This window comes from Sceloporus undulatus, chromosome 5, assembly GCF_019175285.1.
Source record: "Sceloporus undulatus isolate JIND9_A2432 ecotype Alabama chromosome 5, SceUnd_v1.1, whole genome shotgun sequence".
In the NCBI taxonomy this organism is placed as follows: domain Eukaryota; kingdom Metazoa; phylum Chordata; class Lepidosauria; order Squamata; family Phrynosomatidae; genus Sceloporus; species Sceloporus undulatus.
In genome coordinates, this window is record NC_056526.1 from 136749475 (window position 1) to 136761552 (window position 12078).

The following is a 12078-nucleotide window of genomic DNA, read 5'->3' on the forward strand; positions in this document are numbered from 1 at the left end:
CAGTACTTTAATAGTGACTCTGTCACCTCACCAGTAGCTCTGCCAGACCCAGGCATGGCTGCAAGTGGCAGGAGCAGCCCATTCCCACCAGTGGCAACTGGCGGGAAGGAGTTGTGTTCTGCATCTGGTGGCCCTGCTGGCCAGGCGGTAAAGAGTTGATTCCCTTTGCCATTGAAAAGGCTATGTGCTTTGGGAGAAAGGGTTGGGGAAGAAAGCAACCATCGCTCCAAACATTTCTGCAAAGTGTATGCATCTAGAGAAATGGTTGGGACAGTGATCACCAAAGAACCTAACAGCTTACCAAAGCCAGCTGCTCTGTCAATATGCAGACAGCTTCAGTATGTGGCTGAGAAAGCAGCATCCTTTGCTCCAAGCCCCTCCCAAACTGCTGTCATGCACACACAAGCCCCATGACACCCTGGCACTATTTCCTTCTCTTCCTTCTCACTCACTATCACACAATCTGACACCGAATGTTGTTGTTGTTAACTGCCCTCAAGCTGATTTCAAGATGAGACATCTCCAAGACCCCCTATTCTCCACTGCTCTGCTTAGTTCCTACAAACCTGTGATCTCCCTAATAGAGTCCATCCGTCTAGCATTCAGCCTTCTTTCCTAACATTATGTCTTTTCCAATGAGTCATGAATTCTCATGATGTGTCCAAAGTACGCCAGCTTCACTTTTGTCATCGTGGCTTCCAGGGAGATTTCTCGCTTGATCTTCAGGACCCATTTGTTTTTCTTCTTGGCTGTCCATAGCATCTTCAGCACTCTTCTCCAGCACCACCATCTCAAATGAATTGATTTTCTTACTATTTGTTTTCTTAACTGTCCAGCTCTCACAGCCATACATGGTAAGAGAGAAAACAAGATTGGTTTGTACGATTCAGCGTCTGAGGTCAGCGCCTTACTTGAACCCCACTGTTTGAGAACCTAGGAACTGGATAGCTCTTGTGGCCCCTTCCAGCTCTTAAGATCTTCAAGTCTGCTTAAGTCAAAGGCTTTTTACATTAAAAGATGCAGTTTGTTGGTGTTACAATTTGTTCATTAAGTGCAATTCTTGGGAGTCTGGAAAATACCACAAATAATAATTGAAAACCATGATCTGCCTGTTGTACTGACAAAGCTATTTTCAAAAGAACTTGGTAGTTCTAGTGATAGTTGTGTTACTACTACAGCTTTTCAGCTGCATTATTTTTACATTCTTCATGCAAGTGCTCACAACTTATTTCAAATATTAAAGGATACGTTTTGAAGATTTGTTAAAGGTTATTACTACAACCTTGTAATGTTTACAGCCCTTCATTGTAAGTTCTTACAGATTCTTATTCCTATTATTAAAGGGCACAGCTTATGAAGATTTGTCAAAGGTTGTTTTTGCTTTAGGATACCAGACTTAAAGACTTATGAATAATAATTTTGAAGAGACACTTGTTTGTATCATGAACACTAATCCATATAGTGGGCCCTTCTCTTACGTGGGGATCTGGACCCCGCTGCATAAGGGAAATCCAGTGCATACTGGAGCCCCATTAGAAATAATGAGGTTCGTGCCTGTGGCGCATGCACCATGGATGCACACCCCATTACTTCTTCCAGGGCGCACAAGGGTTTTTCCAGTGTGGCTTTCAGTGTATGCTGAAAGCCGCATAAGGAGAGCCCATGTACGATATGGGTGCACAGTATTTATGGATTCATGTTTGTTATATTTTATATTTACTGTTTGATGTCTTTGCATTTTGTTACATTTGTATTTCCTTAATCAACACACTATCTTGCAGTAGTCTATTTTTTTCCAACAGACAGGTTATGCTACAATTTTAGTGCTTCCCAAACTTTGGTTCTCAGTGTTTTGGACTTCAACTCCCAAAAGCCTCAGTAAACTTGGCCAATAGGAATTCCGGAAGCTGATGTCTAAATCACCTGGAGGATTAAAGTCTGGGAACCTTTGGATCTGCTTACTTATGAGCAATCTTCATTGAACTCAGTCGGATTTATTTTTGAGTAGACCCATTTAAGATTGCACCGTTAATAATCTGAACTGAACATTATTTTGCCACCAAAAATGCAAAACCAAGCAGAAATGTTTTGTATTCCTCTCCAAACATTCTGTAACTGCCAGTTTTGTAGTCCCTATGTCCAGGAGTGAATGCCTTCTGCAATTTCACAGCTGCACTGTATATACACAAAATAAGGATTGCCAACTGAATTTAATATATTAAATACTAAAGCTTTCATTTAAAATTAAGTCACCATGAATTCAGTCACAGGAATGCAACAGCCTGATAATCTTCAAAACCAAAGTTAGAGCTAAACACGATAGGTATTGGTAAGAGGAAAGGTTTTCTCATCCTGATTTTTCTTGCATCATTGCTCCCCTTTCCTAATAAAATTGGTACAAATATATGAAAGTTTTTAAAAGTTTACAAAAACATATGCAAGTCACATTATGGAGCCTTTTTGTGTACTAACACAGGGATTTCATTATATTAATGCAACGAATGCACAAGTTTTAAAAACTGTTTTGATTACATATAATAAAAAATAAACAAACCATATTGTTAATGAATGGAACATACCAAATCATACCATATATCACATAAGGAATTATCACAACAAAAGCCTTAAATATGGTGGTGTAGGAGTAAGTTCTATTGAAATTAGAAACACTGATGTAAATAATGTTTTAGATTAAGACAGGCATTGACACTAACATTTTTAGTCATGCAACTAGAAGTGATTTAGCATTATGTGTCATACTACTTCATCTTAATCATTAAATACTACTCACCAAGGTAACTGTTTTACTTGTGATACTATTAAACCCTCTAAATAGATCTCAGTGCTCCTGCTTTATGCTTTCATTTGCTTCATTCTTACCTCTTAAAGCTACTGTAAACTGTTGTACTCATAGAAAACTCTTTTTGTGAGAGTCATATGACCTTTCAGACTATAGCAGAACCATTAGGGAAATTATTCATGTCTTTTAAATGGCTAACAATGGGGATGACTACAAATCATGAAGGAAAGATAACTGGAAGAATTTACAGTCCAGTACTGTACTGGCTGAAAAGTGGGAAGCAGGGCTTAACCTTCTCTCTGCCAGCCAGGTCTCCTTCAAAGGTAGAAAGATACACACCGCCAACAAAACACACAAGTTTAAGGAAGAGGCAAGCCTTCCAGGGAAGAAACATGGCACAGAGGATTATTTATAGGGGAGAATGATTAGGTATTAAAGTGGCTGAACAATCCCACATTCATATTCTCTCTGTATGTCTGTCAAGATAAGGAGTAGTTTTTGTTATGCATTCGTTAGAAGATTCAGTTTTACTCCACTGGTTAGAAAGGCCAGATATACCATGAAACACTTCTTCAGAAATAAGCCTTTTCCTTCTTATGGGCAAGTCTAACAATGACATCCAAGGCATGTCTATTCAGGCAAAGTGAGTTCAATGGGATTCCAAACTAATCACAGAGAATCACAGGTTAATTAACTTAACTCTTCACTTGTTTCCTGTAATACAAAAGAATTACAAAGAATACAATTCTACCTTGGTAACTGCTGGACTTTAGTTCCAGCCCCCCCTCCCCCCCATGCCCAGGAATACCAAAATCTGAGGATGCTCCAGTTTCAGTGCATGCAATGAGGTAGTAAAACAGTACATAAAATGACAACTCAAGGTTTGCTCTCTGGAGTGTTTTTAGTATTGTCCTGCTGTGGATGGCTGGATCCATGGACACTCCTCAAATACCTTGGGAAGGTTTAAAGCCATGCTCAGGGAGGAAATTCCGGACAGAGAAGACAAGATGAAGAACAGGGTGGAATAAAGGGATACCTTGAAAAGGAAGGACAAGCAGAAGACAGGAAGAAGCTCATGGAAGGTCTGGGCATCATCTCACTTCGGAGGACACCAGGCACTGAGCTCCAGAAAGACCCAGGGAAACGGTGCTGCTTTATTGCTCTGAGGTCGGAAGGAAACAGACTGCAGTCTGAGGCCGCCTGGGCTGCCCTGGCTGAGTGCGAGGGGATCCTGGGAACTGGAGTTTTGTGAGACAGTTCGCCTTCTCCGCCAGAGGGCTCTGGGGCCAGAATAAACTACGATTCCCAGGATCCCCTCGCACTCAGCCAGGGCAGCCCAGGCGGCCTCAAACTGGGTGGTTGTTATTTCTGTAGTCAGAGCAATAAAGCCAATGTGGTGGCCTCCTCTCTTCTCTTGCTTGGGAAAGTCTCAGGGCTCACCAAGGCGCGCAGTAGACGGGAAAGGGCCAGAGAAAAGCCCCACCAAAAAACCCCGGCCACCATTCCTATCAGTGGTTCCCCAAAACGGTGCCCTTTAAGAGACTTTGGACTTCATCTCCCAGAAGCCTCAGCCACGTTGGCCAGCAGCCTGGGATTCTGGGAGCTGGAGTCCAAAATCCCCTTGAAGAGCCCAGTTCGGGGGACCACTCTTCGTAGTCATGCCGCTCAAAATGGAGGGCGTTTTGAACTCCGGCTGGGCTGGAGGACGGTCCGTCCCTTGTCCTGCAGCGCTGCGGAGCAACAAGGCCCTTGCCGCCTACCTGGCCGCACAGCGCCGCCTGCTGATCCCCAGAGAACGGCTCCCTCATCCTCCTCCTCCTCCTCCTCCTCCTCGCCGCCAAGCCAGGCGGAGACTGACCCCCGCCACGAGGCCGAAGGGGAGGAGCTACGGGCGACGGGGCGGGGCTCGGAGGGAAGGGCCGCGCGAGCCCTCGCCAGCCAATCGGAGCCCGCCCTTCTCTCGCTGACGCACACACAAACCATCCTTTCTTCCCCCTCCCGCTCCGGCGACGTAAATGCTTTTTCTCAACGCGCATGCGCAGCGTCCAAACTCCCGTTCCCCGCAGGCTTCGCTCTTATACAGTGCTGCCTCTTTTTTGCATTCTGGGATTTGTGGTTTAAGGATGTAGAACTTAGAATTCTCAGCAAGAGCGCTCTTAGGCCTCACTGAACTACAAAACCCAGAATGCAACAGGAGGCAGCCGGAGCAGTTAAATAAAACGAAACAGGCGCGCTACAAGAGTGAGGTCATGCCTTGTGTCCGTACTGTTGCCAAGCGATCTTGGACATGTTCAAAATGACATTACAGTTAGAGATCAGGTTTTCTTAGCACATATCAGCAATGGACCCGGGAAAGGCACGACTTCCTGCGGAGAGGGAACGGACTCTTGTCCGAACCTCTCTTTCACCGTCATTTGCTGTCTGGCTCTCTCTGGCTTGATCTTTGCCGTCTGGAAGCTAGCTTCCATTGCATCCATGCTGGTAGAAGTGAGTATGCCAGCAGGACGCCCATTGGGGACGAAAGTCGCACCCCTTTTCACTCTGCAGCACCTAATTGGAAACCTTGCCAGACCTGGACTACAAATACCATCATTCCAGTGCAAGGCCCAGTTGCCAATCTTGCCAGACCTGGACTACAAATACCATCATTCCAGTGGAAGGCCCAGTTGCCAATCTTGCCAGACCTGGACAAGATTTAATTTATAATTAATTTAATCTTTAAATAATATGTCAGTAAAGGCTTGAGTATTTCATTCGTGTCCATGTCTGTTCTGTAAAATGGGATCTCCGCTCTGGGCCCCACAACAAACTCCAACTCCCAGAATTCCATAGCCTTGAACCAAAGAGTTAAAGCGGTGCCAAACTGGGTTCTCTAGTGTGGATGCAGCCTCATCGTGTTTTACATTTGTAAGCCGCCTTGAGGAGTCCCTGTCCTGAGAGGCGGGGTATTATAATAAGCCCAAGAGCACAGAGCTGACTGAGGCGGCCACAGAATCCACTTTCCAAGCATTCCGTTTTGAGTGACGGTTGATCTCCTCGCGCGGGCCCCGCCCCCTTTCCTCTGGTCACGTGACCTTCCGCTCGCGCGCGTTACCAGGGAGAAGCTGTAAGCAACCGCCGCTGCGGCGCTCCCGACCTTGAGCGCACGCACCCTAACCTTTTCGTCTTTCTGAGTTTCGCCCAATGGGAAGGGAGATTCTAGGCCAACTGTCCAATGGCGACGCGGAGGGGGCGGGACCGAAGCTTGCTCTGCAAGAAGAGGGTGAGGTTGGCTTGGAAGCATTCCCGCAAACGGAGGGCTTGCAGAGTTGATGGCGGTGCCTGCAGAGTAGCGCCTCCTTCTCGCGCTTCTCGCCTCGTAAGTCCCCTGGCGCTGGGCTTCGCCGTGGGCCACCACTGGAGGGGCTGAAGGGTGTGTCGAGGCCAGGACTTGGAAGGAGGGGTTTGGCAGAGCTGTGAGTTCGAACCCTGTCTCAGCCTCAGAGGATGGCGGTGGCAAGCCCCGTTTCTGAAGCAACCTTGGCATGAAGACCCATGGTGGGGTCCCCATGAATCAGGCAGTAGCCTTCAAAAGGACACACAACAAGGGAAGGGAAGGGAAGTGGGGCGCCTTCGTTGTGAGTCATTGTGTTGTTGTGTTCTCAAAACAAAGGGCCAGGGATGGGGACATGAGGCAGGCTGTGCCCTTTGTAATGGACTTCAGCTCCCAGAAGCCTCTGCCTTGGTGGCCAGGAGCCCAAGTCCCAAAACACCCCTCCCAGGGGACATATTGAGGGCCACTGCGGCTTTGATTAGCCACGGATTTGGTTTATAGGCCCTCTCTAGGGATCTCTAGGGCCTCCAGCCCGACAGACCCTGAGCACAGAACTGCCCTGGAGGAGCTGCAAGGGCTAGTAGAGTCTTCTCTCTCTCAGGGCAACGCTGAGTTAAAGTTGACCATAGAGTTGCATAGAGGAGGACCTAGAGGTTCCTAGAGAGGACATATTAATCAAATCCGTGGATAACCAAAGCCACAAATACGGAGGGATGAGCCTATAATAAAACAATTAGAAATATCATGTACAAAGACTATAACATGACAGACATTAAAACAACACTGAAGCCATGAACGAACACCCAAGCACCGCTCCATGATTATACGTTAGATGTGAGTCTGAAAAGGGCCTCCATGCCCTGCTCTGAGTAAATGTTCACAGGATTTCATTGAGTGTAGCTTTTTCAAAAACTTAAAAGGTAGCATGACTTCACATTTTCATGAAATTGCAGCCATAGTCATTTCGCATCTTGACATTCCTTTCCCTTGAAGAAAGTCATGTTGTGAGCTTATGCCATCATAAATGTCAGTCTTTAGCCATATTCAAGGATAGCCATATTGGCGTTGTTGTTGTTATGTATCTTCATGTCATTTCCGACTTAGGCTAAGGCGACCCTTCACCAAATCTTTTTTGGCAAGTTTCTTCAGAGAGAGTTTCCCATTGTCTTCTTCTGAGGCTGAGAGAGTGTGACTTGCCCAAGGTCACCCAGTGGGTTTACTTGGCTGAGCAGGGATTCGAACCCTGGTCTCCAGAGTCATAGTCCAATGCTCAAACCACTACACTATGCTGGCTTTCCATGTTGAGCCATGTAGCAAACAGCAATAACATCCCAAATCCACAAAACAGTGATACCTTTATGAGGCCAACCAAAATGCACAAAATATATATTGCAAGGTTTCAAGCTCCAGTGGCTTCTTCATCAGGCAATGATATTAAAAATGATACAGGAGTGGGGGACTGACAATGTTAGTCATAGCCCTGCATTTGGCCAAAATTTTGTGGTTGTGCTCAGTTCAGATGCCATGGAAGGTTAATTGATGCAGGTGGGCCTCTCCTCCTTCTGTCCATGTGGATGCCGGGAGATTCAGTCTAGGAAACAAACTTTAAATTCGGTTTGCAAGAGAAAAACTCCCTTTGAGATGAGCGTGAAAGTTAGAATCATCCAAGCCATTGTATTCTCCATTACTATGTACTGGTGTGAGAGCTGGACAGTGAAGAAGACAAACTTGTTGTTGCTGTTAGTTGTTTCTGACTTATGCTGACCCTATGGCAAATACCTACTATGGGGTTTTCTTGGCAAGATTTATTTTCTTTATATATCCCTCCCCACAATGAACTAGGCAGTGTGCACGACATCAAATGTAAAATGTATACAGAATTAAAAATATTAGCCATTGCACTAGGAATGGGAAGGGCAGCTATGAAAGGTTAGAAAAGATCCCAAAGAATGAAGATATACAACAGAGCCTTAAAGTTAGAATCATCCAAGCCATTGTATTCCCCATTTCCATGTACGGATGTAAGAACTGGACAGTGAAGGAAGCAGATGGGAAGAAAATCAACTTACTTGAGGTGTGTTGCTGGAGAGGAGTGCTGAGGATATCATGGACAGCCAAAAAGACAAAACAAATGGGTCTTTGAACAGATCAGGCAAATAGCCGTGGCAGCCAAGATGATCAAATTGAAACTGTCATCCTTTGGACATATCATGAGAAGCCATGAATCATTGAAAAAAACAACAATGCTAGGAAAGGTGGAGGGAAATAGGAAGAGAGGAAGACTGCATGGCAGATGGATAGATTCTACTAGGGAGGTCATCGGGTTGAACATACAGAACCTAAGCAAAGCAGTGGAGGACAGGGGGTCTTGGAGGTCTCTCATCCACAGGATCACTGCGGGTTGGGATCGACTGGAAGTTGCTTAACAACAACAAATTCTTTCCTCCCTGGAGTGGCTTAGATTGAACTTTCTCAGCAGCCTTCCCAGGCTGCATCTGCCCTGTCGAAATAATGCAATAAGTGCTCAGGGAATCTTGAGATTTGTAGTTTCATAAGGTCTTTTCCACCAAAGAATGCTAATGTCTCACAAAACTACAAAGCCCGGCATTCTGTAGGATGCGGCTATGGCAAAGTGGTGTCAGACTATATTATTTTGACAGTGTAGGTACACCCGCAGCCTCTTAAATTGGAGGTAATCAGCACCTGCCATGGACAAGAGACCCCCCAGGTGTCTGGTCAAATCACACTCTCTCAGCCTCAAAGGCTGAAGAAACTTGCCAAGAAAACCACATGATAGGTTCACATTAGGGTTGCCATCAGTTGGAAATGACTTGAAGGCACATAACAAAAACAACTGCATAGAAATCAGTTAACAGGTGGCACCTTTTTGGACGTTAGGGCCTTCCACATTGGTGCCTTCTAGATGTTTTGGACTACAGCTGTCTCTCTGTTCTACCCAGCTGGTGGAGGGCTGAAGAAACACAAACTTTTGATGTTGGGTTGCAGAACCATTAATAAAACAGTGCAATAAAACACTGGAAGGATGATGAAGGAGGTTTGGAGAAACAAAGACTAGTTGTTGGTTTGCAACAATGTTTCTTCACTAAAAGATGCAGTAGCTTCAGCTGAGAAGGAATGGGATTCTGATTAAGCTGATCCTACCATCCCTTGCTGAACATACATGAACAGCAAAACACTGCTACCCCCAGTGTGTTGACAAAGCATAGATCTGTATGTTTGGCCACCAGAATGTCAATCATAAGAAAAGGGAGGTTGGTGAAAGAAAGAAAAAGGTAATCAATCGATGGAGGCATTTTAGAAGAAGCTTTTGAATGATCTCTGGAAAGTCTGAAACATTTTTGTTTACCTAAGCAGAGTTGACAGTTCCTGGTTGTTTCTTTTCACATGAAACATATTGTTAGTTTTGAATAAGAAGTGTGCTGAAATGTGTTCAACTGCTCTTTTTGTAGTTCAGGACAATCTCCCTATTGTTTCCATGCTATTTCTTCCTCTGGTACCAAAACTCATTGAAAATGAAATGCGTGGGAACAAGTCAGTTTTGCTAATTGAGGTATACCTGTACTGAGTCCAGATAGTTGGCATAGCATGAAGTTTATGAACTTTTTTGGATTGTTATGTATTTCTAACCTAAAATGTTGTTAGATCTTTGTCTACTCTAGATAAAACAATGGTTAACTTTTTTAAACAAATGATATAACAATAGGATTTTTTGTCATTTATTTGTACACAACTAGTTCAACTGTCAACATTCATTTATGAAGAAGTATATGAACCGTTCATTTCATAGAATCGTAGAGCTGAAGAGACCACAGGGGCCATCCAGTCCAAACCCCTGCCATGCATGAACTCCCAATCAAAGCATCCCCGACAGATGGCCATCCAGCCTCTGCTTAAAGACCTCCAAGGAAGGAGACTCCACTACACTCCAAGGGAGTGTGTTCCACTGTTGAAAAGCCCTTGCTGTCAGGAAGTTCCTCCTAATGTTGAGGTGGAATCTCTTTTCCTGGAGCTTGCATCTATTGTCTCAGGTCCTGTTCTATGGAGCAGCAGAAAACAAGCTTGCTCCCTCCTCAATATGACATCCCTTCAAATATTTAAACAGGGCTGTCATATCACCTCTTAACCTTCTCTTCTCCAGGCTAAACATCCCCAGCTCCTTCAGTCGTTCCTCATAGGACATAGTTTCCAGACCCTTCACCATTTTAGTCGTCGTCCTTTGGACACGCTCCAGTTTCTCAACGTCCTTTTTGAATTGTGGTGCCCAGAACTGGACATAGTATTCCAGGTGGGGCCTGACCAAAGCAGAATACAGTGGCATATCACTTCTCTCTACACTATACAATTATTGATAATTGCATTGGCCTTTTTAGCTGCCGCATCACACTGTTGACGCATGTTCAACTTGTGATCTACTTGAACTCCTAGATCCCTTTCGCACGTAGTCTCATTCAGCCAGGTGTCCCCCATCCTATAACTGTGCATTTCATTTTTCCGCCCTAAGTGCAATACCTTACATTTCTCCGTGTTGAATTTAATTTTGTTAGCTTTGGCCCAGCTTTCTAGTCTATTCAGGTTGTTTTGAATTTTGATCCTGTCTTCTGTAGTATTAGGTACTCCCCCTAGTTTGGTGCCATCTGCAAATTTGATAAGTATGCCACCAATTCTGTCACCCAAGTCATTGATAAAGATGTTGAATAGCACTGGGATAGAGCCCTGTGGGACCCCATTGGTCACTTCTCTCCATGATGAAAAGGATCCATTGTTGAGCACCCTTTGGGTTCGGCTGGTCAACCAGTTACAAATCCATGTAACAGTTGCCTTGTCCAGCCCACATTTTACAAGCTTCTTTGCAAGAATGTCATGGGGAACTTTGTCAAAGGCCTTACTGAAATCAAGATATACTATATCCATAGCATTCGCTTCATTTACCAAGATGGTAATTTTATCAAAGAAAGAGATTAGATTTGTCTGGCATGACTTGTTTCTCTGAAACCCATGTTGACTTTTTGTGATTATGGCATTGCCTTCTAAATGTTCACAGACTCTCTGTTTAATGATCTGCTCTAGAATCTTTCCTGGTATAGATGTCAGATTAACTGGACAATAATTGTTGGGATCCTCTTTTTTTCCCTTTTTGAAGATGGGGACAACGTTTGCCCTCCTCCAGTCTGCTGGGACTTCTCCTGTTCTCCAGGTGTTCTCAAAGATTATTGCCAATGGCTCTGATATTACATTTGCCAGCTCTTTCAATAATATGTTTTAATACCCTTGGATGTAGTTCATCTGGTCCTGGAGACTTATATTCATTTAGATTAACAAGGTATTCCTGTACTATCTCTTTGCTTATTCTGTGCTGAAATTCCCCATTCTGTCCTCTGCTCCATTATCCTCAGGTTGAGCAACCTTTTCCTTTTCTGAGAACACAGAGGTAAAAAAGGTGTTGAGTAATTCTACGCGATACAACCTTTTGGCCAACAGTGACTTCAAGTAACGGTTAGTCAGTCTCTCACAATGATTTTGAGGAATCTGGGCCCTTTCCTTCTTAGAGAGGTGCTTCAGTTTAGTGACATTTGACAGCTAGCTTGCATGAAGAGCTCACTTCAGATCCCACTATAAAATTTTGATAATTTATCCTAAAATGGTGTTTCTGCAAGAAGAAGAAAGTCACCAGTCTTTTATTGCTACTTTGTATTGTTAGTGATCATTGTCGTGTTGCATAGCTCACTTTTGGTTCAGCATCTGCTCTTGGACAGATGGCTTGACATTCTCTTCTACATCTTCTGGTATACTAAAGATGCAGTTGTGGCGATAGCAAACTGTCCAGGTCAAGAGGTGACCAAGCAGGCTCATATATCACATTTCCACCAACTTGGTTGATAACCAATTCTGTGAACATCTTCCAAAAACACAAAAAATATGTTTTCACCAAACATATTTTTCTTTG

At 44.3% G+C, this 12078-nt stretch overlaps 2 protein-coding genes across 12 annotated transcripts in view; one reads left to right on the forward strand and one right to left on the reverse strand.

The window, feature by feature from the left end:
• The window catches only part of CLCN3 (chloride voltage-gated channel 3), a 61193-nt gene extending 56504 nt beyond the window's left edge, over nucleotides 1-4689 (reverse strand). The window contains exon 1 of one of the 4 annotated variants that reach the window (XM_042467022.1): nucleotides 4561-4689. The gene's annotated coding sequence lies outside the window, so the exon portion shown is untranslated. Of the gene's footprint in view, nucleotides 1-566; nucleotides 804-3836; nucleotides 4092-4560 lie in introns of those variants that run through there. The other 3 variants (XM_042467026.1, XM_042467023.1, XM_042467024.1) reach the window with 3 other exon arrangements.
• Nucleotides 4690-6021: 1332 nt separating this feature from the next.
• The window catches only part of NEK1 (NIMA related kinase 1), a 63951-nt gene continuing 57894 nt past the window's right edge, over nucleotides 6022-12078 (forward strand). For 2 of the 8 annotated variants that reach the window (XM_042468452.1, XM_042468457.1), the window contains exon 1: nucleotides 6058-6255. The gene's annotated coding sequence lies outside the window, so the exon portion shown is untranslated. Of the gene's footprint in view, nucleotides 6256-12078 lie in introns of all 8 variants that reach the window. The other 6 variants (XR_006104073.1, XM_042468458.1, XM_042468454.1 and 3 more) reach the window with 4 other exon arrangements.